General features: G+C 40.1%; 1 protein-coding gene, 1 non-coding gene and 1 pseudogene across 5 annotated transcripts in view; 2 read left to right on the top strand and 1 right to left on the bottom strand.

Moving 5' to 3' along the window:
* The window catches only part of ASH1L (ASH1 like histone lysine methyltransferase), a 319,672-nt gene that overhangs the window by 224,510 nt on the left and 73,924 nt on the right, over positions 1 to 21,238 (bottom strand). The window lies entirely within an intron of this gene.
* The window catches only part of LOC136326249 (large ribosomal subunit protein eL28 pseudogene), a 65,739-nt pseudogene that overhangs the window by 20,844 nt on the left and 23,657 nt on the right, over positions 1 to 21,238 (top strand).
* Positions 664 to 739, top strand: TRNAV-GAC (transfer RNA valine (anticodon GAC)). Its single transcript has one exon. It is a non-coding gene; the product is annotated as a tRNA-Val (tRNA).

Raw genomic sequence — 21,238 nt, 5'->3', positions numbered from 1 at the left:
TATGCTCATTCTTATTATACTATATTGATCCCTTTATCATCAATTCAACCAAAATATATTATTAGAGAAAAGTCTAATTCCTTCAGGGAATATTGTGATAAAAGTATAGCAATATTAATATGGAAATTGTGTGATACGAACTCCCACCAGTAAAGAGCTCTTCTTGCTATTTAATACAATTTAAGGAACAAGATGGCAATCTCTCCCAGTTATCAACAGCAGAAATCTTTATACTCTTCTTTAATACCTATTTTATTTTTGAAGTGAAAAAATCACCACCACAGTACCTGTCTAACTTAATTTATAATCTTTCTCAGTATTTCTCCCACCCTCAAATCCCTATCTGACTAATAGAAAAAGAGGTAAAATTTAGAACTATGCACCCAATGATTTTGACTCATAAAATGAGGTCAGTCAGGAAACAACTTCTCTGTCATCACTGTATTTAACCCTGACTCCCTATTAATGAAGTTTTAAAAAAACTCAGAGGTTTTTTGGTTTTTTCATCTCATCACACAGGGTCTTTAATTCTGATGTCTCCCAAAAAGTCTTCATTCATTTCTAAGCAACTATGTTTCAGAATTCATTAGCATATGCACTTATGAAGGAGTCTGTATGTGAGCATCTCTGGAGTGATTTAGGGTCATTAAAATGAAATAAATGGCCTTGGCCGGTTGGCTCAGCGGTAGAGCGTCGGCCTGACGTGCAGAAGTCCCGGGTTCGATTCCCGGCCAGGGCACACAGGAGAAGCGCCCATCTGCTTCTCCACCCCTCCCACTCTCCTTCCTCTCTGTCTCTCTCTTCCCCTCCTGCAGCCGAGAATCCATTGGAGCAAAGATGGACCAGGCGCTGGGGATGGCTCCTTGGCCTCTGCCCCAGACGCTAGACTGGCTCTGGTTGCAAAAGAGCGACGCCCCGGAGGAGCAGAGCATCGCCCCCTGGTGGGCGTGCCGGGTGGATCCCGGTCGGGCACATGTGGGAGTCTGTCTGACTGTCTCTCCCCGTTTCCAGCTTCAGAAAAATACAAAAAAAAAAAAGAAATAAATAAATGACAGGAACAGTAAACCATAAAAACCAGCATGCAAATTAGCAAGTCAATATGATATTTAGGCTTAATTTTCTGAGACTGAAGAAGCTTTGCCTTCTATCATTTTGGTTCAATAATGACTTTTCCCATAGCAAGATTAACAATAAAATGAGAAACATTCATATTCCCCACACCTCAGCATGTACAAGGTTAAAAAAAAAACATGATACAGACTAAAGCAGATATCCCTCACATTTTACACTTTAATAGAAAGTGAACTGCTCAATCAGCTAAATGCAATGCTGATTAGAGAAGTTTCTGATATAAAATGAAAGCAAAAATTGAGGATGAACGTGATGAAAATAATTATGATAGTTTTAATCTTCCTGGTATATTTATAACAGAAACTGCACAGTACAATGGAAAAAATCTGCTTTGCCCCTCAATTTATGGGAGCATATGCTTTCATAATGGATGCTATTTTGAAAAAACAGTGGCATGGCACCTTGTTTTGTCTCCAAGGCTTAAGACAGACCACGTTATGTCCCCTTGTATGTAGGCTTTATATGTCCCCTGTGTATGTAGAGAAAAAAAAGAATGCTTTATTGAAATGTGAAAATCCAGAGAAATTTGCATAATAGCTGCTGGGCTCCATGCCAACTGTTCTCTTCTTCTGTACTACAAAATGACTCTAGCTCAAGCACCTTCCAAAATAAACAACCAATATAAAGGTAAGACAACAGAACTCTATTGAAAGAAGGAACTGAAGTTGCCTATATACCATCAGATTCCCCCTTTTTAATAACTTTTGTCAACAAGAACATGGGAGTGGAAAGGTAGTAGTGGGATAATGTAGACTCATCCTCTGGACCTTTTTATGAATTAGTATAAGAAAGACTACATTCATAGATGGCACTCAGCCCACAAGATACAGGTAAGATGAGAAAATGTGACCACCTTCCCTATTTAGCAAGTCTCTCAAATTCTCTAGTTAGACCTAAGGAGCCTAGACACAAAATACATATTAAAAAAAAAAGGCATTGGGATAAACATAATACCAATAAAACTAACAACAAAAAAGTTTCCCTTAGATTTAGCTGGTATCTTTTAGTGAATAAGTCATTAACATGTGAAATATTTTCAAAAGTGTCTGACATCTAAAAACTAGTTTTCATAAAGTAAGAATCTAATGTGAGGTTGTTTTAAAATGGAGGTACTATATACATCTTAGTTTACCACTGTGTTGGAAAAAAATACCTACGGGAACTTTTTTGTTTGACCTATTGTAACATAAATAGGTTGTGCATTAAAGTTATCCTTTACCAGGATATTCATACAACAACCACAGGTAGTAACATTACTAACAATAACACTAATTTCTTTCTTTGTTTCTTCCTTTCCTTTCTTTTTGGGAGACAGAGACAGAGAGACAGACAGAGAGCAGCACAGACAGGGAAGGAGAGAGATGAGAAGCATCAATTCTTTGTTGTAGCTCCTTAGTTGTTGGGCTCCAAGTCAGTGACCATGAGGTCATATCTATGATCCTACACTCAAGCCAGTTACTTCAAGGTTTCAAACCTAGGTCCTCTGTGTCCCAGTCCGATGTTCTATCCACTGCGCCTCTGCCTGGTCAGGTTGTTTCTCCTTACCCTTTACCCTTTCCTTCCTTCCCTCCCTCCTCCCCTCTTTCCTTTCCTTCCCTCCCTTTCTTTTAGAAACTTAATAATCTTAAATTTATTGTAATTTTTCTTTTTTTTTCTTTTTGACAGAGACAGAGATTCAGAGAAAGGGACAGATAGGGACAAACAGGAAGGTAAAGAGATGAGAAGCATCAATTCTTTTTTTTTTCTTTCATTTTTCCAAAGCTGGAAACTGGGAGGCAGTCAGACAGATTCCTGCATGCGCCTGACCGGGATCCACCCGGCATGCCCACCAGGGGGCGATGCTCTGCCCCTCTGGGGCGTTGCTCTGTTGCAACCAGAGCCCTGAAGCAGAGGCCACAAAGCCATCCTCAGTGCCCGGGCAAACTCTGCTCCAATGGAGCCTGGGCTGCCGGAGGAGAAGAGAGAGACAGAGAGGAAGGAAAGGGGGAGGGGGAGAAGCAGATGGGCGCTTCTCCTGTGTGCCCTGGCCGGGAATTGAACCCGGGACTCCCGCACGCCAGGCCGATGCTCTACCACTGAGCCAACTGTCCAGGGCCGAGAAGCATCAATTCTTCATTACAGCACCTTAGTTGTTCATTGATTGCGTTCTCATACTGTTGTAATTTTTCATTTTTACCTAAGATAATTTGCTTTTTGAGGATGAAATAAAAATGTCATGAGCCTGACCATGGTGTAGCAGCAGACAGAGCATTGACCTAGAACACTGAGGTCCCAGGTTTGAAACCTAGACGTCGCAGGCTTGAGCAAGGGGTCACTGGCTCAGCTAGAGTCCCCTGGTCAAGGCACGTATGAGAAGAAATTAATAAACAACTAAGGTGCCGCAACTACAAGTGGATGCTTATCTCTCTCCCTTCCTAACTTTCTCACTTGGAAAAAAAAAAGTCATGAAGAATGCTTAGGAAAATTTCTACTTATTTGATAATTCCAAACAGTCATAAACAAGTTTTGTTTTTTTATAAGTTACCAGCCTTTGGGAATTTTCAGTATCTGTCATTTCTTCAAGTCTTCTGTAGGCCCCTATCCACACAATCAAGGATTAAACAAGAGCTACAGTATAATCACACTTCAGCAATTTTGCCAAAAAATAAAAATGTAAAGTTCCGAGCAGGTTCCACATTGTTTTACTACTTTTACTAGGAAAGTTACCACTGAATCCTGCAATTTTTAGGATTATTTTATCTTTCTGCCTTCAAATATATTCTCAGATGTTAGAATTCTATGTAGCTTGACTAAAAATAGGTAAAATATTCTAGTGTATAGTATTATCTACCATCTGTGCATTTGTGTCAAAATGCTTTTGCAGACCTCTTAAACTCTGACTTTCTAATATAGCAGCAGCACTTTATATTGTCAGCTTGTTGTATATTTGTCTTTGAAATATTTTCCAAAAATGGAGGTAAAATATACATTGTAGATCAGGAATTGGCTATCAAAAAAAAAAGAGTAGAAAAAGAGCAAATTTATTAGTTCAGAACCTATTTTGTTTAAAGACTGAGTTCTGGTTGCTATTATTATTTCAGTGGTTATTATTTCACTTTAATAACACTTATTTCTGACATTATCTTCTTTTCCTAATCTGTACTCTCTCAATTTAGATAATAGATTCTGGAGAAACTAAAGCTTTAAGAGTATCAAAAATCCTGCTTGAAGAAAGATCCTTATTTCTATTAAGGGGTTCCAAAGGCAGCCACAGTTAATATGCAAACTATCATTCCTTTCCCTGGTAGGTCCTTACCCAATAATAAATACCTCTCTTAATTCTTGACATTAGGTACTTGCCAGTACAATGCAATACGCATTTATAACAAAAAGGCAAAGTTTATTAAGTAGATTCTGGATGATATGCTCATATTTTCCCACATTTTAGTTAGAAGGGGAGAGGAGGATATTAGACTTACAACAAAAGTTTGCTTTCTTTTTCGGACAAGAATTCTTAATTGCTAGATTTTGAAGTAGTTGGTTTAAAAAATATACATATAGTTTCAGATAATCTTTATATATATAAACAAATGACACTGAAGTGTCATGCTAAGCTTTGCCAGCTGTACCATAAACCCCCATACACTTCACTCTACTTTCCCCTTAAATAGTCAAATCCTTGCAACTGATCCTTAAACCTGAACTCCAATATCACTGGCTGTTGCAGGTTGTGTCCTCAAGAAGCTCTACAAATCCTCCCCAGTACTATTCCTGCATGACTTTACCTCCTGCATGAAGACCAAGGTAATTCACTACTAACAATTTTTAAAATATTTTATTTATTGATTTTACAGAGAGAGGAGGGGCGGAGCAAGAAGTAACAACTCATAGTTGCTTCATTTCAGATGTTTATTGGTTGTTTATCATAGGTGCCTTTATAGGGCAAACTCAGGGTTTCAAACCAGCGATCTCATCATTCCAGGTCAACACTACCCACTGTGCCACTACAGACCAGGCACTATTAACAGATTTGTAAAATAAAATTTAGTTACAACATCTTTGGAAAGACTTAACATTACAGTTATAAACAATAGGGCTCCTACTTACTACAAGTACACAAAACCACGACTTTCTCAGCAAAAACGTTCCAAAAAAGCAATTTTTTTTTCTAATTATTCATTTTAGAGAGGAGAGAGAGAGACAGAGAGAGAGAGAGAGATAGAGAGAGAGGAGAGACAGAGAGAGAGAAGGGGGGGAGGAGCTGGAAGCATCAACTCCCATATGTGCCTTGACCAGGCAAGCCCAGGGTTTTGAACTGGCGACCTCAGCATTTCCAGGTCGATGCTTTATCCACTGCCCCACCACAGGTAAAAAAAAAGCAATTTTAATTTCAAAAAGTTTCCTCTTTCTAAGAACACTAAGATAAAGTAGGACCACAAAATTTTAAAACGTTAAAAATAAAGAACCCTAAGAAGAAATGGGTATGCTCATGCAATTTTTATTTTAAAATTTATAATGTTAAAAGCAACACTACATAATTTTAAAAAAAAATCCATTTTATAAGTCAAAACAGGGAACTTCAACCCAAGATCAGTTAATGAAGAAAAGTAGGAACTGGCTGGTTGGCTCAGTGGTAGAGCATAGGCCCAGCCTGTGGATATTCCAGGTTCAATTCCTGATCAGGAGAAGCGACCATCTGCTTCTCCATCCCTCCCTCTCTCCCTTCTTTCTCTATTTCTATCTTCGCCTCCTACAGCCATGGCTTGGTTGGAGCAAGCTGGCCCTGGGTGTTGATGATGGCTCCAGGGCCTCACCTCAGGTGCTAAAACAGCTTGGTTGCAGAGCAATGGCCCTAGATAGGCAGAGCATCATCTCATAGGGGGCTTTTCAGGTGCATCCCGGTCAGGGCACATGTAGGAGTCTGCCTGTCTCTGCCTCTCTATTTGTCACTTAGAAAAAATTTCAAAAAGAAAGAAAAGTAGACAAAATAGGAAGTGCAGACTCTTAAGTTTTTAAGTATAACACAAAAAGTTAATTTTTTACTACCCCACTTGTCCTCATTCTTTATATTTTCTTAATATTCAACTACACTAAAGGGATGCCAAATTCTTGTTTCACAAACAACAGACAAACGTGTGGGAGACATGCTGGATGTGCTTTTGCTTTTTGGTTTGACCCAAGAGTTTTTCTAGCAAATTCTAACAAAGAAGTCAACACCTAATTTGAAATATTTGCTACTCTGTAAAGCTTTCCTTGTATATATATACTCCTGCTCACCACTTTCTCCCAATGCTTCTGTGATTCTATAAACACTGTGTACTTCTATTATGAATGTTACCATATTACATCATAATTACTTGATTACTACACAGGATAGGAACTCAGATGTTTTATGGAGAAATAAACAAATACTATGAATCTAGAGTAAAGATTATGTTCAAAAGTAAGTGATACAGCCTGACCAGGAGGTGGCATAGTGGATAAAGAGTTGCCTGTGATGCAGAGGACCCAGGTTTGAAAACCTGAGGTCGCTGGTTTAAGCACAGGCTCATACGGCTTGAGCACAGGGTTGCAGGCTTGAGCCCAAAAGTTGCTGTCTTGGTCACAGGCTCAGCTCGAGCACCCCGGTCAAAGCACATATGAGAAAGCAATCAATGAAAAACTAAAGTGCCGAAATGAAGAATTGATGCTTCTCATCTCATTCCTATCTGTCCCCCCACCCTCTATCTCTGTCTCTCTCGTTTAAAAAAAAAAAAAAATTAAGTGATATCAACTGGATCCTCCTTTGTGAAAATACTGGTATTTGTCCTTTGATAAAACAGACACAATAAGAATACATACTTAGGGTAAAGAAAATGTTCTGAAATTAGTGGTAATGATTGTACAATTTTGTAGAGAGCTAATACACTTAACACCACTGAACTGTATACTTTAAGAGTAAATTTTTATAGTATTTAAATTATATCTCAATAAAATATATACATTTTATCTAAAGTGGGATAATCTAAAGTAGGGCACAATTTAAATATTATATATGTAGAAAACCTAATATATTATTAGGAATTTATTTAGCAGAAATGTCAAGGAAAGGAAAAGCCAAAACCCATGTAATATTACTCATTTTTCCCTCGACATTTCATTTCAAAACAACTGGAATTTGTATGTAGCAATTTCAAAACTGCCAGGCAAATTAGAGCCACCAGTGAGCGAGCACACGCTGTTCCAGAGCAGGAACATAGCAATGCCTAAATCAAAAAAACTTGTTCCTTCAGGCTATTCTGGCAGCGATTCTGGCAGTGAAGCTGACAAAAAGTTAAAGAGGAAAAAGCAAGTTACTTCAGAAAACCTGTAAAGAAGCAAAACACTGATGAAACTGCTAGAGCCCTATCATCTTCTAAGCAGAGCAGCAAGAGCAGAGATGTTTCAAACTGGGAAAATGAGGTAATCCACATTCATTTAAAGGAAAAAACTCCTAGCTGACACTAGAGAATATTGGATGGATCCTGAAGATGAGATGAAATGGGGAAAAGAAGGTATTTCTGTAAATTCTAAGCAATGGAGCTAGCTGAAGAAAGAGATTTCTAACATTCTTGATACACTAAGAAAACAGTAAAATATCAGAGCCATATAAAACTTTTACTGTTCTAGTTGTGTTAACCTGTCTGTTTACATTGGTCTTTGTTTTCTAAACACTGTTTTACAAGCTACTGTATATTTGGATTGCAGAACAACTTGTAAGAATACTTTTTTTAACATGAAATTTATTTTAATTTGTTTACATAGACTCTAGTGTCCCCGAATACATCCTCCCCTCCCCCGTGTTCCCCAGTACATCTCCCCGTCTCTTTTTCCGAAACGCCCTCCTCTCCTCCCTCCAGGATTTGATTTTCTGCTCTCATCCCAGCCTATCATCCTATCATCCCATTTCCCTCTGTCCACTTTCCCTCTGGATCCTTTCATCCCGCCTCTGTCTCTATTACGTTCTTCAGTTCATATTGTTCGTCGGATTCCTCAAATGAGTAAGGTCCATGATATTTTTCTTTCTCTGCCTGGTTTCTTTCCTTAACATAATAGTTTCCAGGTTCATCCAGGTTGTTGCAAAAAGTGTATTTCCTTCTTTTTCATGGCCCCATAGTATTACATTGTGTATATGTACCAAAACTTTTTAATCCAAACATCCACTCATGGACACTTGAGCTGTTTCCAGATCCTGGCTATTGTAAACAATGCTGCCATAAACATGGGGTGCATTTCTCCTTTTGAATCACTGATGTGGTGTTCTTGGGATATATTTCTAAAAGTGGGATGGCTGGGTCAAAAGGCAGTTCCATTTTTAATTTTTTGAGGAATCTCCACACTGTTTTCCACAGTGGCTGCACTAGTCTGCATTTCCATCAGTAGTGCAGGAAGGTTCCCTTTTCTCCACATCCTTGTCAGCACTTATTATGTGTTGTTTTGTTGATGAGCATACATTCTGACTGGTGTGAGGTGATATCTCATTGTGGTTTTAATTTGCATTTTGCTAATGATTAGTGATGTTGAGCATTTTTTCATATGCCTACTGGCCATCTGTATGTTTCCTTTGGAGAAGTGTCTACTCATTTCTTTTGCCCATTTTTTCACTGAATTGTTTATCTTCCTGGTGTTGAGATTTACAAGTTCTTTATAAATTTTGGTTATTAACCCCTTATCAGACATATTGTCGAATATGTTCTATCATTGTTTGCTTAGCCTTTTTATTTTGTTCATATTGTCTTTAGCTATGCAAAAACTTTTTAGCTTGATATAGTCCCATTTGCTCATCCTGTCCTTTACTTACCTTGTGCGAGTAGATAAATCAGCATATTATATTGCTGCGAGTGATGTCAGAGAGTTTATTGCCTATCTTTCCCTCTAGGATGCTTATGGTTTCATGACTTATATTTAAGTCTTTTATCCACTTTGAGTTTATTTTTCTGAATGGTTTAAGTTGGTGCTATTTATTTTCTTGCAGGTAGCTGTCCAATTTTTCCAACAACATTTGTTAAAGAGACTATCTTTACTCCCTTGTATGCTATTACCACCCTTGTCAAGTATCAATTGTCCATAAAGGTGCAGGTTTATTTCTGGGTTCTCTCTTCTGTTCCATTGATCTATATCCTTGTTCTTATGCCAGTCCCAAGCTGTTTTGAGTACAATGGCCTTGTAGTATAACTTGACGTCCATAAGTGTGATACCACCTGCTTTATTCTTCTTTTTCAAGATTGCTGAGGCTGTTGCCTGAACAGGTGGTGGTGCAGTGGATAGAGCGTCAAACTAGGATGCAGAGGACCCAGGTTCGAGACCCAGAGGTCGCCAGCTTGAGCGTGGGCTCATCTGGTTTGAGCAAAAGCCCACCAGCTTGAACCCAAGGTTGCTGGCTCCAGCAAGGGGTTACTCGGTCTGCTGAAGGCCCACGTCAAGGCATATATGAGAAAGCAATCAATGAACAGCTAAGGTGTTGCAATGCGCAATGAAAAACTAATGATTGATGCTTCTCATCTCTCTGTTCCTGTCTGTCTGTCCCTGTCCATCCATCCCTCTCTCTGACTCACTCTCTGTCTCTGTAAAAAAATAAAAAAATAAAAATGTAATAATAAAAAAAAAGATTGCTGAGGTTGTTCAACTTGTTTGTTGGTTCCGTATGAATTTTTGAAATATTTGTTCTATATCTTTAAAGTATGTCATTGGTATTTTAATAGGAATTACATTGAATTTGTCAATTGCTTTGGGTAATACAGACTTTTTTTTTCAATTTCAAATCCTGTGGGGTTTATTTATTTTTTTATAAATAAATTTTTATTAATTTTAATGGGGTGACATCAATAAATCAGGGTACATATATTCAAAGAAAACATGTCCAGGTTATCTTGTCATTCAATTATGTTGCATACCCATCACCCAAAGTCAGATTGTCCTCCATCACCTTCTATCTAGTTTTCTTTGTGCCCCTCCCCCTCCTTCACTACCCCCCACCCCTGCACCCCGTAACCACCACACTCTTGTCCATGTCTCTTAGTCTCGTTTTTATGTCCCACCAATGTATGGAATCCTGCAGTTCTTGTTTTTTTCTGATTTACTTATTTCACTCCATATAATGTTATCAAGATCCCACCATTTTGTTGTAAATGATCCGATGTCATCATTTCTTATGGCTGAATAGTATACAATGGTGTATAGGTGCCACATCTTCTTTATCCAGTCTTCTATTTTTTTTTACAGTGATTACAGCCTTTAAGCAAAGTCTTGGCCAATACAGCAAGAATCCATAAAAGGGTAGTGTCCTTAACATGTTCACCAAGTCCAAGTTGGCACCATCACCACCGTCTGTTAGGAGCTGTCACAAGGAGCAGGAGTCCAGGAAAAGTCTGCATGGCACTGGAATTGATGTCACAATTCTATACTTTGCAGCTCACGTCCAAGACCCAATGACCGCTGCTTCTAGCTGGTAATGATTCAGGTACACCGGAAAAGCCATCTGCAGCATGTGTGGAGACAGAGCTTCTGTTCTCCTCTGCCTGGAGAGATGAGACCAGGTTGTTATTCCCTAGAGCTCTGCGAATGTGGCATGGTAAAGAGAACCTTGGGATACACTAAGCTGGGTGGCAAAGGTAGATTCATAATACAAGTTGGCAAAAGGGGGAAAGAGAGCTCTAATTAGGAGTAGGTCTCAGCCTGAAATATGAGTGGGGCATTGAGGTAGGAGGAATAAAGGAAACACTATATATTAAGCAAAGCAGCAGAAAATAGGACTATCAACACCCACAACAGAGATCTTCGAGGGAAGAATAAAAAACCTGACTATTCAGGCAAGACATAGTTAAGTGGCCCTTGTGCAAATGAGATCAGTTTACCTGCTTCTTGGAAGAAATACCCTAGGCTCGTCCACAGTGTCGTAGATGGGGCCGACGGCCCTGGGCACCTTCAGCCTTCAGTGGCAAACCCCAGCATTCTGGGCAAGGTTAGGTCATAGGTGGCTTGAGCAGGGCTGGAAGAGACTGAACCCTCCCTTAGAGGAGCGAGGGGGAAGCCTACCTTCCAGTGAGCTAAAAGCCTGCCAGACTTACATGCCTCTGATGTAATATAGACACTTAAATAATGTTTATGCTTCTTAACCATGAACACGGTATATGCTTCCACTTGTTTGTATCTTCCTTGATTTCTTTTATCAATGTCTTATAATTTTCTGAGTACACGTCTTTAATTTCCTTGGTTAAATTTACTCCTAGGTACTTTATTTTTTTTTGTTGCAATAATAAAGGGGATTGTTTCCTTAATTTCTCTTTCTGACTGTTCATTGTTCATTGTTGGTGTATAAAACTGCCTCTGACTTCTGTGTATTAATTTTATATCCTGACACCTTGCTGAATTCATTTATCAGGTCCAGTAGTTTTTTCAATGAGACTTTCGAGTTTTCTATGTACAGTAGCATATCATCAGCAAATAATAATAGTTTTACTTTTTCTTTTCCAATTTGTATGACTTTTATTTCTTCTTCTTGTCTCATTGCTGTGTCTATGACTTCCAGAAATATATGGAATAAGAGTGGTGAAAGGGGGCACCCCTGCCTTGTTCTAAATTATAAGGAGATTGCTTTTAACTTTTGCCCATTGAGTATGATTTTGGCTGTGGGCTTGCTGTAGATGGCCTTTATCATGTTGAGGTATATTTCCTGTATTTCCACTTTGCTGAGTTTTGATCATAAATGGGTGCTAAATTGTATGAAATGCTAATTCTGCATCTATTGAAATTATCATGTGGCTTTTCTCCTTCCTTTTGCTTATGTGATGAGTCACATTGACTGATTTGCAAATATTGTACCAGCCTTCCTCCCAAAAATAAATTCCACTTGATCATGATGTATGATTTTTTTCATGTATTTCTGTATCCAGTTTGCTATTATTTTGTTGAGAATTTTAGTATCTAAATTCATCAGGGATATTGGCCTATATTTTTCTTTCTTCATGTTGTCTTTGCCTGGTTTTGGAATCAGAATTATGCTTGCCTCATAAAAAGAACTTGGAAGTTTTCCCTCCTCTTGAATTTTTTGAAATAGCTTGAGAAGGATAGGAATTAGTTCTTCTTTGAATATTGGGTAAAATTTGCCTGTGAAGCCATCTGGCCCAGGGCTTTTGTTTGTTTGGGAGTTTCTTGATAACTATTTGGATCTCATTTGTTGACATCAGTCTGTTTAGGTTTTCTGATTCTTCCAGATTGATTTTTGAAAGATTCTATGTTTCAATGTCCATTTCACCTAGGTTGTCTAACTTTTGGTATACAGTTCTTCATAGTATTTTCTTACAATCCTTTGTGTTTCTGCTATACCCATTGTTTTCCACTCTAATTTTAATTTTATTTATTTGGGTCCTTTCTCTTTTTTTCTTGGTGAGCCTAGCTAAGGGTTCATCTATCTTTCTTACTTTTTCAAAGAACCAGCTCTTGGTTTCATTGATCCTCTTATTGTTTTTTTAGTCTCTATGTCATTTATTTTCACTCTGATCTTTATTATTTCCTTCCTTCTACGTCCCCTGGGCTTTACTTGCTGTTCTTTCTCTAGTTCTTTCAGTTGCAGGACTAAGTTGTTTATCTGAGCCTTTTCCAGCTTGTCAAGGTATGCCCATAATGCTATGAACTTCCCTCTCAGGACTGTTTTTGCTGTGTCCCACAGATTTTGAGTTGTTGTATGCTAATTTTCATTTGTTTCAAGGAATTTTTTTATTTTTTCCTTGATCTCATTATTGACCCAATCATTATTTAAAAACATGCTGTTTCACATCCAAGTGATTGTTTTTCAGTTTTTCTATTATACTTTTTTTTTAATTTTTTTATTTTTATTTATTTTTTTGTATTTTTCTGAAGCTGGAAACGGGGAGAGACAGTCAGACAGACTCCCGCATGCGCCCGACCAGGATCCACCCGGCACGCCCACCAGGGGCGACGCTCTGCCCACCAGGGGGCGATGCTCTGCCCCTCCAGGGCGTCGCTCTGCCGCGACCAGAGCCACTCTAGCGCCTGGGGCAGAGGCCAAGGAGCCATCCCCAGCGCACAGGCCATCTTTGCTCCAATGGAGCCTTGGCTGTGGGAGGGGAAGAGAGAGACAGAGAGGAAGGAGGGGGGTGGAGAAGCAAATGAGCGCTTCTCCTGTGTGCCCTGGCCGGGAATCGAACCCGGGTCCCCCACACGCCAGGCCGACGCTCTACCGCTAAGCCAACCGGCCAGGGCTTATTTATTTATTTTTTACAGAGACAGAGAGTGAGTCAGAGAGAGGGATAGACAGGGACAGACATACAGAAACAGAGAGATGAGAAGCATCAATCATTAGTTTTTCATTGGGCGTTGCAATACCTTAGTTGTTCATTGATTGTTTTCTCATATGTGCCTTGACCGCAGGCCTTCAGCAGACCGAGTAACCCCTTGCTGGAGCCAGCGACCCTGGGTTCAATCTGGTGGGCTTTTCCTCAAACCAGATGAGCTCACACTCAAGCTGCGACCTCAGGGTCTGGAACCCGGGTCCTCTGCATTGCAGTCCGACGCTCTATCCGCTGCGCCACCGCCTGGTCAGGCTCTATTATACTTGTTTTCTAGTTTCATGTCATTGTGGTCAGAGAAGATGCTGGATATGGTTTCAATCTCCTTAAATTTGTTGAGATATGTTTTATGCCCTAATATGTAGTCTATCGTGGAAAATGTACCATGCGCACTTGAAAAGAATGTATATTCTGCTTCTTTAGGGTTAAAGGTTCTGAAGATATCTATTAATCCAGTGGATCTAGTGTGTCCCTTAATTCTACTGTTTCTTTGTTAATTTTTCTTCTTGAGGATCTATCCAGTGATGTTAGTAGGTATTGAAATCCCCTACTATTATAGGATTGCTGTTGATCTCTCCCTTTATGTCCTTCAAAATCTGCTTAATATATTTAGGTGCTCCTATATTAGGTGCATAGATATTTATAATGGTTACCTCTTCCTGTTAAATTGCTCCCTTTATCATTATGTAGTAACCTTCTTAATCCCTTACTATAGTCTTTGTTTAAAAGTCTATTTTGTCAGATATAAATATAAATATTGCTACCCAGCTTTTTTTTTCATTTCCATCTGCATAAAATATTTTTTTTTCCATTCTCTTACTTTCAGTCTATGTGTATCTTTTGTTTTGAGGTGCATCTCCTGTAGACAGCATATGTACGGGTCCAAGTCTTTTGATTGGTACATTTAATCCATTTACATTTAAGGTTATTATTGAATATAGTTGTTTACTGCCATTTTATCTTTAAATCTACATTCCTCATTTACTATATATATAATTTTTGTTTGTTTTGTTTTTTCTTCTTTCCCAATTTGTTCTGTCTACAGCAGGCCCCTTAACATTTCTTGCAGCATTGGTTTGGTTGTGATGAACCCCTTGAGGTTTTTTTTTTTCTGGAAAGCTTTTTATTTCTCCTTCAATTTTAAACTATAGTCTTGCTGAATAAAAAAGTCTTGGTTGTAGGTTCTTGCTCTGCACTACTTTGAATATTTCTGCCATTCCCTTCTGGCATCCAGTGTTTCTGTTGAAAAGTCGGATGTCATCTTTATGGGGGTTCCTTTGTAAGTGATTGTTTTTCTCTTAAAGCTTTTTATATTCTTTCTTCATCTCTTAGCTTTGGTATTTTGATTATAATGTCTTGGTATGGGTCTCTCTGGTTTCTTTTTTAATGGGGTTCTATAATGTCTTGGTATGGGTCTCTCTGGGTTCTTTTTTAATGGGGTTCTCTCTGCTTCTTGAACCTGTGTGACTCTTTCCTGCATTAATTTAGGGATATTTTCAGCTATAATTTCTTTAAACAGTTTCTCTATTCCTTGTTCTTTTTCTTATCCTTCAGGAACCCCTGTTATGCAAATATTGTTTCTCTTCATGTTGTCACAGAGCTTTCTTAGAGTTTCCTTAGACTTTTTGATCCTCTTTCCTTTCTGCTGTTCTACTTCCATGATTTCACTTATCTTGTCCGCTAAATCGCTGATTCGATCCTCTGCTTCATCCAGCCTGTTTTTAATTCCTTCTAGTGTAGTCTTCATATCTGATATTGTGTTTGTCATTTCTGTCTGATTCTTCTTTATGATTTCCGTGTCCTTTTTGATGCTTACAATTTTTTTACTGAAGTGTCCATTAAGTCCATCCATTGAAGCTTTGAGATCCTTAAACATCCTAACAATCATTATTTTATACTCTGCATCCAGTATTTTGATTAGTTCCTTTTCATCCAGGACTTTTTCTGAGGATTTGCTTGTTGAAGCGTATGACTTATGTTTCTTTGCCTTCCCATTATTCTGTGTATGGCTTGTAGACTTGTTCTAGTTGTGGTCTACTTACCTAGTACAGCTGCTTTAAAGTCTTTTTTTTTTTAACAGGGACAGAGAGAGAGAGAGTCAGAGAGAGGGATAGATAAGGACAGACAGACAGGAACAGAGAGAGATGAGAAGCATCAATCATCAGTTTTTCGTTGCAACACCTTAGTTGTTCATTGATTGCTTTCTCATATGTGCCTTGACCGCGGGCCTTCAGCAGACCGAGTAACCCCTTGCTCGAGCTAGTGAACTTGGGTCCAAGCTGGTGAGCTTTGCTCAAACCTGATGAGCCTGCACTCAAGCTGGCGACCTTGGGGTCTTGAACCTGGGTCCTCCGCATCCCAGTCTGACGCTCTATCCACTGCGCCACCACCTGGTCAGGCTGCTTTGAAGTCTTGATTTGTTTATTTTCTGCTCACTTTTCTTAACTCAGTGGTAATCTTGTTTACTGATCTCAGCAGGGGACTTGTTTGAAACTGCATCCAGGAATGTGGTGGGTATAAGCTTTGAGAATGTGAAGGCAGTTCTGCCAGCTGCTCTCTGGGCTGGGGTGTTTTAGTTTCAGTAGGGGGAGGTATATCGCAGATCTCCCTGGAGACTTGAGTTACTGCCCTCCTCCCCACTTCCTGCTTTCAGCTGTATCTTTTGTACTGATTGGAGCTGGAGAACTTTCTGGAAGTGGGTAACCCGGAACCACTTTAGGTTTGTGCTGTGTGGAGGGGTCAATCCCTCCCCTAGCTATGGCCACAACCACACTGGATGAGTCAGCTTCTCAGATCATCCCAGGCAATCCTCTGCCTGTCACTGTCTGTCTCGCTTTCTCTACTTTCCTTTTGAAAGACAAGCCAATTCTTTAAGCCCTCCTCGGCCCCAGGGCCCCAGGCAAGTGGCTGTGAGTGATATTTTCTGCTCTGTCCCTTTAAGGCACCCCTGCATCTTCCCACTCACAGATATTTGCTCTTCTCAATGGTTTCTGTCTATCTCCTCCAGTTTCTGGATTTCTAGACTGGATCTCCAGTTCAGAAAGTGAGGACCCCACTTATTTCAGGGTCTCTCTCCTTGTAATGAGAACCCTTCTGAGCTCTCAGCCTCACCCCCCTTCTGCTCCTGGAAGCAGGGGAGCCCCTACCACACCTCTGCACTCCCTAGCAGGCTTGATGTGACTTCTTTATTGCTCCTTGGTTTTTGAGACCTATTCTTTTAGTCCAAAATTGGTTTTTCATGCTGATTGTTCCTAAATTAATTTGGAATCCAGTTTGGTGGTGTGAGCTGGAAATCTGTGCGTCTGCCTACTCTGCTGCCATCTACTCTCCCATTCGGTTCGCTGGCTCTTGATGAATGATGGCTATTTTCACACTTCTTCTTGCTTGGCTCTGGTGTCAACCCTGCCCCCCCACACACACACACACGCACACGCACACTCTCACTTCTGGGAAGGGAAGGGGATTTATCAGAATACTTTTGGAACGTACATTAATAAAAATGTTCTGAGTGAAGCTGTCAACTATATTAAAAAGGATTGCATTGTGCCCACTACCTCATATAAAATAAATACAATAAAAACCAACAACAAAATTGCTGAGCAAATTAACTATACTAAGCACAAGCTAATATACAAGTATAACTGTCCATAAATTTTCTTATTAAAGAAACTACATTAATCTATCAGTTTTATAATAAAATCTCAGGGTAACATCCCTTTTTTACAATACTTGGTTCACCTAACCTGTGGTGGCACAGTGGATAGAGCAACAACGTGAGACACTGAGGTCACTGGTTTGAAATCCTAAGCTTTCCTGCTCAAGGCACATAAAACAAGCAAGAAAGGAACTAAAGTGAGGCAACTATGAGTTGATATTTTTCATTCCCCTGCTCTCTCCTCTCTCTGTAAAAACAATATATAAAATCTTTAAAAGAAAAAAAGAATCCTTGGATTCATGTGGGTTTTAATAATTCTCCATAAAAATCACTTCACTCAAATTCAAAATTATATCTCAAACGAACTTTTTTTTTTTTTTTTTTGAAGCTGGAAACGAGGAGGCAGTCAGACAGACTCCCGCATGCGACGGACCGGGATGCACCCGGCACGCCCACCAGGGGGCGATGCTCTGCCCATCTGGGGCGTTGTTCTGTCACTACCAGAGCCACTCTAGCGCCTGGGGCAGAGGCCAAGGAGCTATCCCCAGCGCCCGGGCCATCTTTTGCTCCAATGGAGCCTTGGCTGCGGGAGGGGAAGAGAGAGACAGAAAGGAAGGAGGGGGCAGGGGTGGAGAAGATGGGCGCCTCTCCTGTGTGCCCTGGCGGGGAATTGAACCCGGGACTTCCGCACCCCAGGCCGACACTCTAACACTGAGCCAACCGGCCAGGGCTGAACTATTTCTTAATTTATGTTTCAAATATTGACATAATTTTTAAATATTTTCTTTTTATAACCAATATTTTTGGCAGTGACACTGGTTAATAAAATTATGTAGACCCTCTGTATATTGCACTGTGTTTTCTACCTAAAGTCAAATCTCCTATCACCATATATTTGACTCCCTTTAAATTTTACTAGCTTTCCTGCACTCCCCTTTTCCTATGGTAACCAACATATTGTTATATATGTCTATGAGGGTTTTTTTTGTTTGTTTGTTTTTTTGTATTTTTCTGAAGCTGGAAACGGGGAGAGACAGACTCCAGCATGCGCCCGACCGGGATCCACCCGGCACGCCCACCAGGGGGCAATGCTCTGCCCCTCCGGGGCGTTGCTCTGCTGTGACCAGAGCCACTCTAGCACCTGGGGCAGAGGCCAAGGAGCCATCCCCAGTGCCCAGGCCATCTTTGCTCCAATGGAGCTTCGGCTGCGGAAGGGGAAGAGAGAGACAGAGAGGAAGGAGAGGGGGAGGAGTGGAGAAGCAGATGCGCGCTTCTCCTGTATGCCCTGGCCGGGAATCGAACCTGGGACCTCTGCACGCCAGGCCAACGCTCTACCACTGAGCCAACCGGCCAGGGCCTGTCTATGAGCTTTTGTTTGTTCATCTACTGCTTCCTGTTTTATATCCCACGTGAGTTAAACCATATGGTTCTTGAACTTTTATATCTGACCTACTTCATTTAGCATAGTCTGAAGATCCATCCATGTTTCTGTGAATGGCAGTATGCTATCTTTTCTTATGGCTGAGTAGTATTCCACTGTATATTTGTACACCTTCTTTATGCAATCATCTATTAAAAGACACTTTAGTTGTTTCCATGTCTTGACCACCATACATAATGATGAAGGGGACACAATGTAACATATGTCTTTACAAATAAATGTTTTAAAACTTTTTGGGTAGCCAGAAGAGGGGCTACTGGTTCATATGCTAATTCTATTCTCAATTTTTTTTATTTTTTAAGAGAGAGCAGGGGAGATAGACAGACTCCTACATGTGCCCAACCAAGATCCAACTGGCAACCCCCGTCTGGGGCTGATGCTCAAATCAATGAGCTACTTTTAGCACCTGAGGGCTGATGTGTTGGGACCAGCTGAGCTGTCAGCGCTGAAGGCCTATGATCAAATCAATCAAGCCACTGGCTGCAGGGAAGAGGGAGAGAAAGGAGAAAAGGAGGAGGATAGAAGCAGATGATTACTTCTTTTGTGTGCCCTGACTGGGAATCAAACTTGAGATGTCCATACACTGGGCTGAAACTCTATTCACAGAGACAATCAGCCACGGCCTATTCTTAATTTTTGATGAATCTCCATACTGTTTTCCATAGTGGCTGTACCCAGTTTACATTCCTAGTATTAGTCAATGAGGATTCTTTTTCTCCAAAAATTTTTCTCAATACTTGTTACTACAGTTGTACCTTGAGATATGAGCAGACCAACATACAAATTTTTTTCTTTAAGATACGAGCTGTGACTTGGTTCGAGCTGTGACTTGGTTTGTATTACTGTTCAAGATCCGAGCAAAATTCCGAGATACAAGTCATGATTAGGGAAGCTGCCGCTCATTGGCATGTTGATACACGTGTCCAGTATCGGCAGTACAACACCAACATCTCGTTCTTTCTCATGTGTTACCCACAGATTCAAGTAGAACCTCATGTGCTGTACTAGTTCTTGTATCATTTTTGCATTTTTTACTAACTTGTTTGTGTGCTATCATGGGGTCAAAAAAAGTGAGTGTAAAGGACAGCGTTGAGGAGGAAATAATGTCGCTAAAAGTAAAGCAAGAAATAATAGAAAAACATGAGCGTGGTGTACTAGTGATTGAACTGGCAAGGCTGTACAACCACAATACATCTACAATTTGAACCATCCTTAAAAAAAGGATGCCATCAGAAGTGCAAATCCAGCAAAGGGAACTACAATTCTGTCCCAATTAATGACAAATATCCATGAAGAAATGGAGAAGCTTCTGCTGGTGTGGGTGAAAGAGAAAAAGCTGGCAGGAGATACAGTGATGGAGACTGTAATATGCAAAAAGGCACATATTATTTATGACAAGTTGAATTAAGAAAGAACCATCAACCTCAAAAGAGGAAGCAGAAGATATGTTAAAGGCAAGTCACGGCTGGTTTAAAAATATATATCAAGAAGAGATCTGGCATCTACTCGGTGGTGAGGCATGGTGAAGCTATGAGTACTGACGTTAAGGCAACTGAGGAGTACATCGCACATTTTGCTGCACTTATCACAAACGAAGGCTACATCCCCTTGTTCAACTGTGACGAAAGAGGATTATTTTGGAAAAAAATGCCTTGGAGGATTTTCATCACCGCAAAGAAGCTGCCAGGCCATAAACCCATGAAGTACCGTCTGACACTTTCTTACATTGTGTGCAAATGCTAGCAGTGACTATAAAGTAAAGCCACTGCAAGTGTTATCATTCTGAAAATCCTCGAGCCTTTAATACTCACAAGATTCTTGCCTGACCAGGCAGTGGTGCAGTGGATAGAGATGCACTGGACTGGGATGCAGAAGGACCCAGGTTTGAGACCCAGAGGTCGCCAGCTTGAGCGTGGGCTCAACTGGTTTGAGCAAAAGCTCACCGCCTTAGACCCAAGGTCGCTGGCTTGAACAAAGAGTTACTACATCTGCTGAAGGCCCGCAGTCAAGGCACATATGAGAAAGCAATCAATGAACAACTAAGGTGTTGCAAAGAAAAACTGATGACTGATGCTTCTCATCTCTCTCCATTACTGTCTCTCTGTCCCTATCTATCCCTCTCTCTGACTCTCTCCGTCTCTGTAAAAAAAAAAAAAAAAAAAAAAAAAGACTCACAAGATTCTTAAAGAAAAACTGCAGGTTATGTGGCATGCCAATGCAAGGGCATGGGTTACAAGGCAGTTTTTTATTGAATGGGTAAATCTTATCTTTGGTCCTGTAGTGAAGAAATATCTTCAAGAAAATAAACTCCCAATGAAAGCATTACTAATCCTTGATAATGCTCCAGCCCACCCACCGGGTCTTGAAGATGACATTCTCGATTGGTTCAAATTTGTGAAAGTCCTCTACCTCCCACCCAACACGACTTCAATCTTGTAACCTATGGATCAGCAGACATTGCCAACTTTAAAAAGCTTTACACAAAGCACTTGTTCCGCCACTGCTTTGAGGTGACTGAAAACGTAATCCTAAACCTTTGAGGGTTGTTTTTTTTTTTTAAACAGAGACAGAAAGAGAGTCAGAGAGAGGGATAGACAGGGACAGACAGACAGGTATGGAGAGAGATGAGAAGCATCAATCATCAGTTTTTCGTTGTGACACCTTAGTTGTTCATTGATTGCTTTCTCATATGACCGCGGGGCTTTC

This window comes from Saccopteryx bilineata, chromosome 2 (assembly GCF_036850765.1).
Source record: "Saccopteryx bilineata isolate mSacBil1 chromosome 2, mSacBil1_pri_phased_curated, whole genome shotgun sequence".
NCBI lineage: Eukaryota > Metazoa > Chordata > Mammalia > Chiroptera > Emballonuridae > Saccopteryx > Saccopteryx bilineata.
The sequence above is the reverse complement of the archived record's forward strand: the minus strand, read 5'-3'. Positions and strand labels throughout refer to the sequence as shown.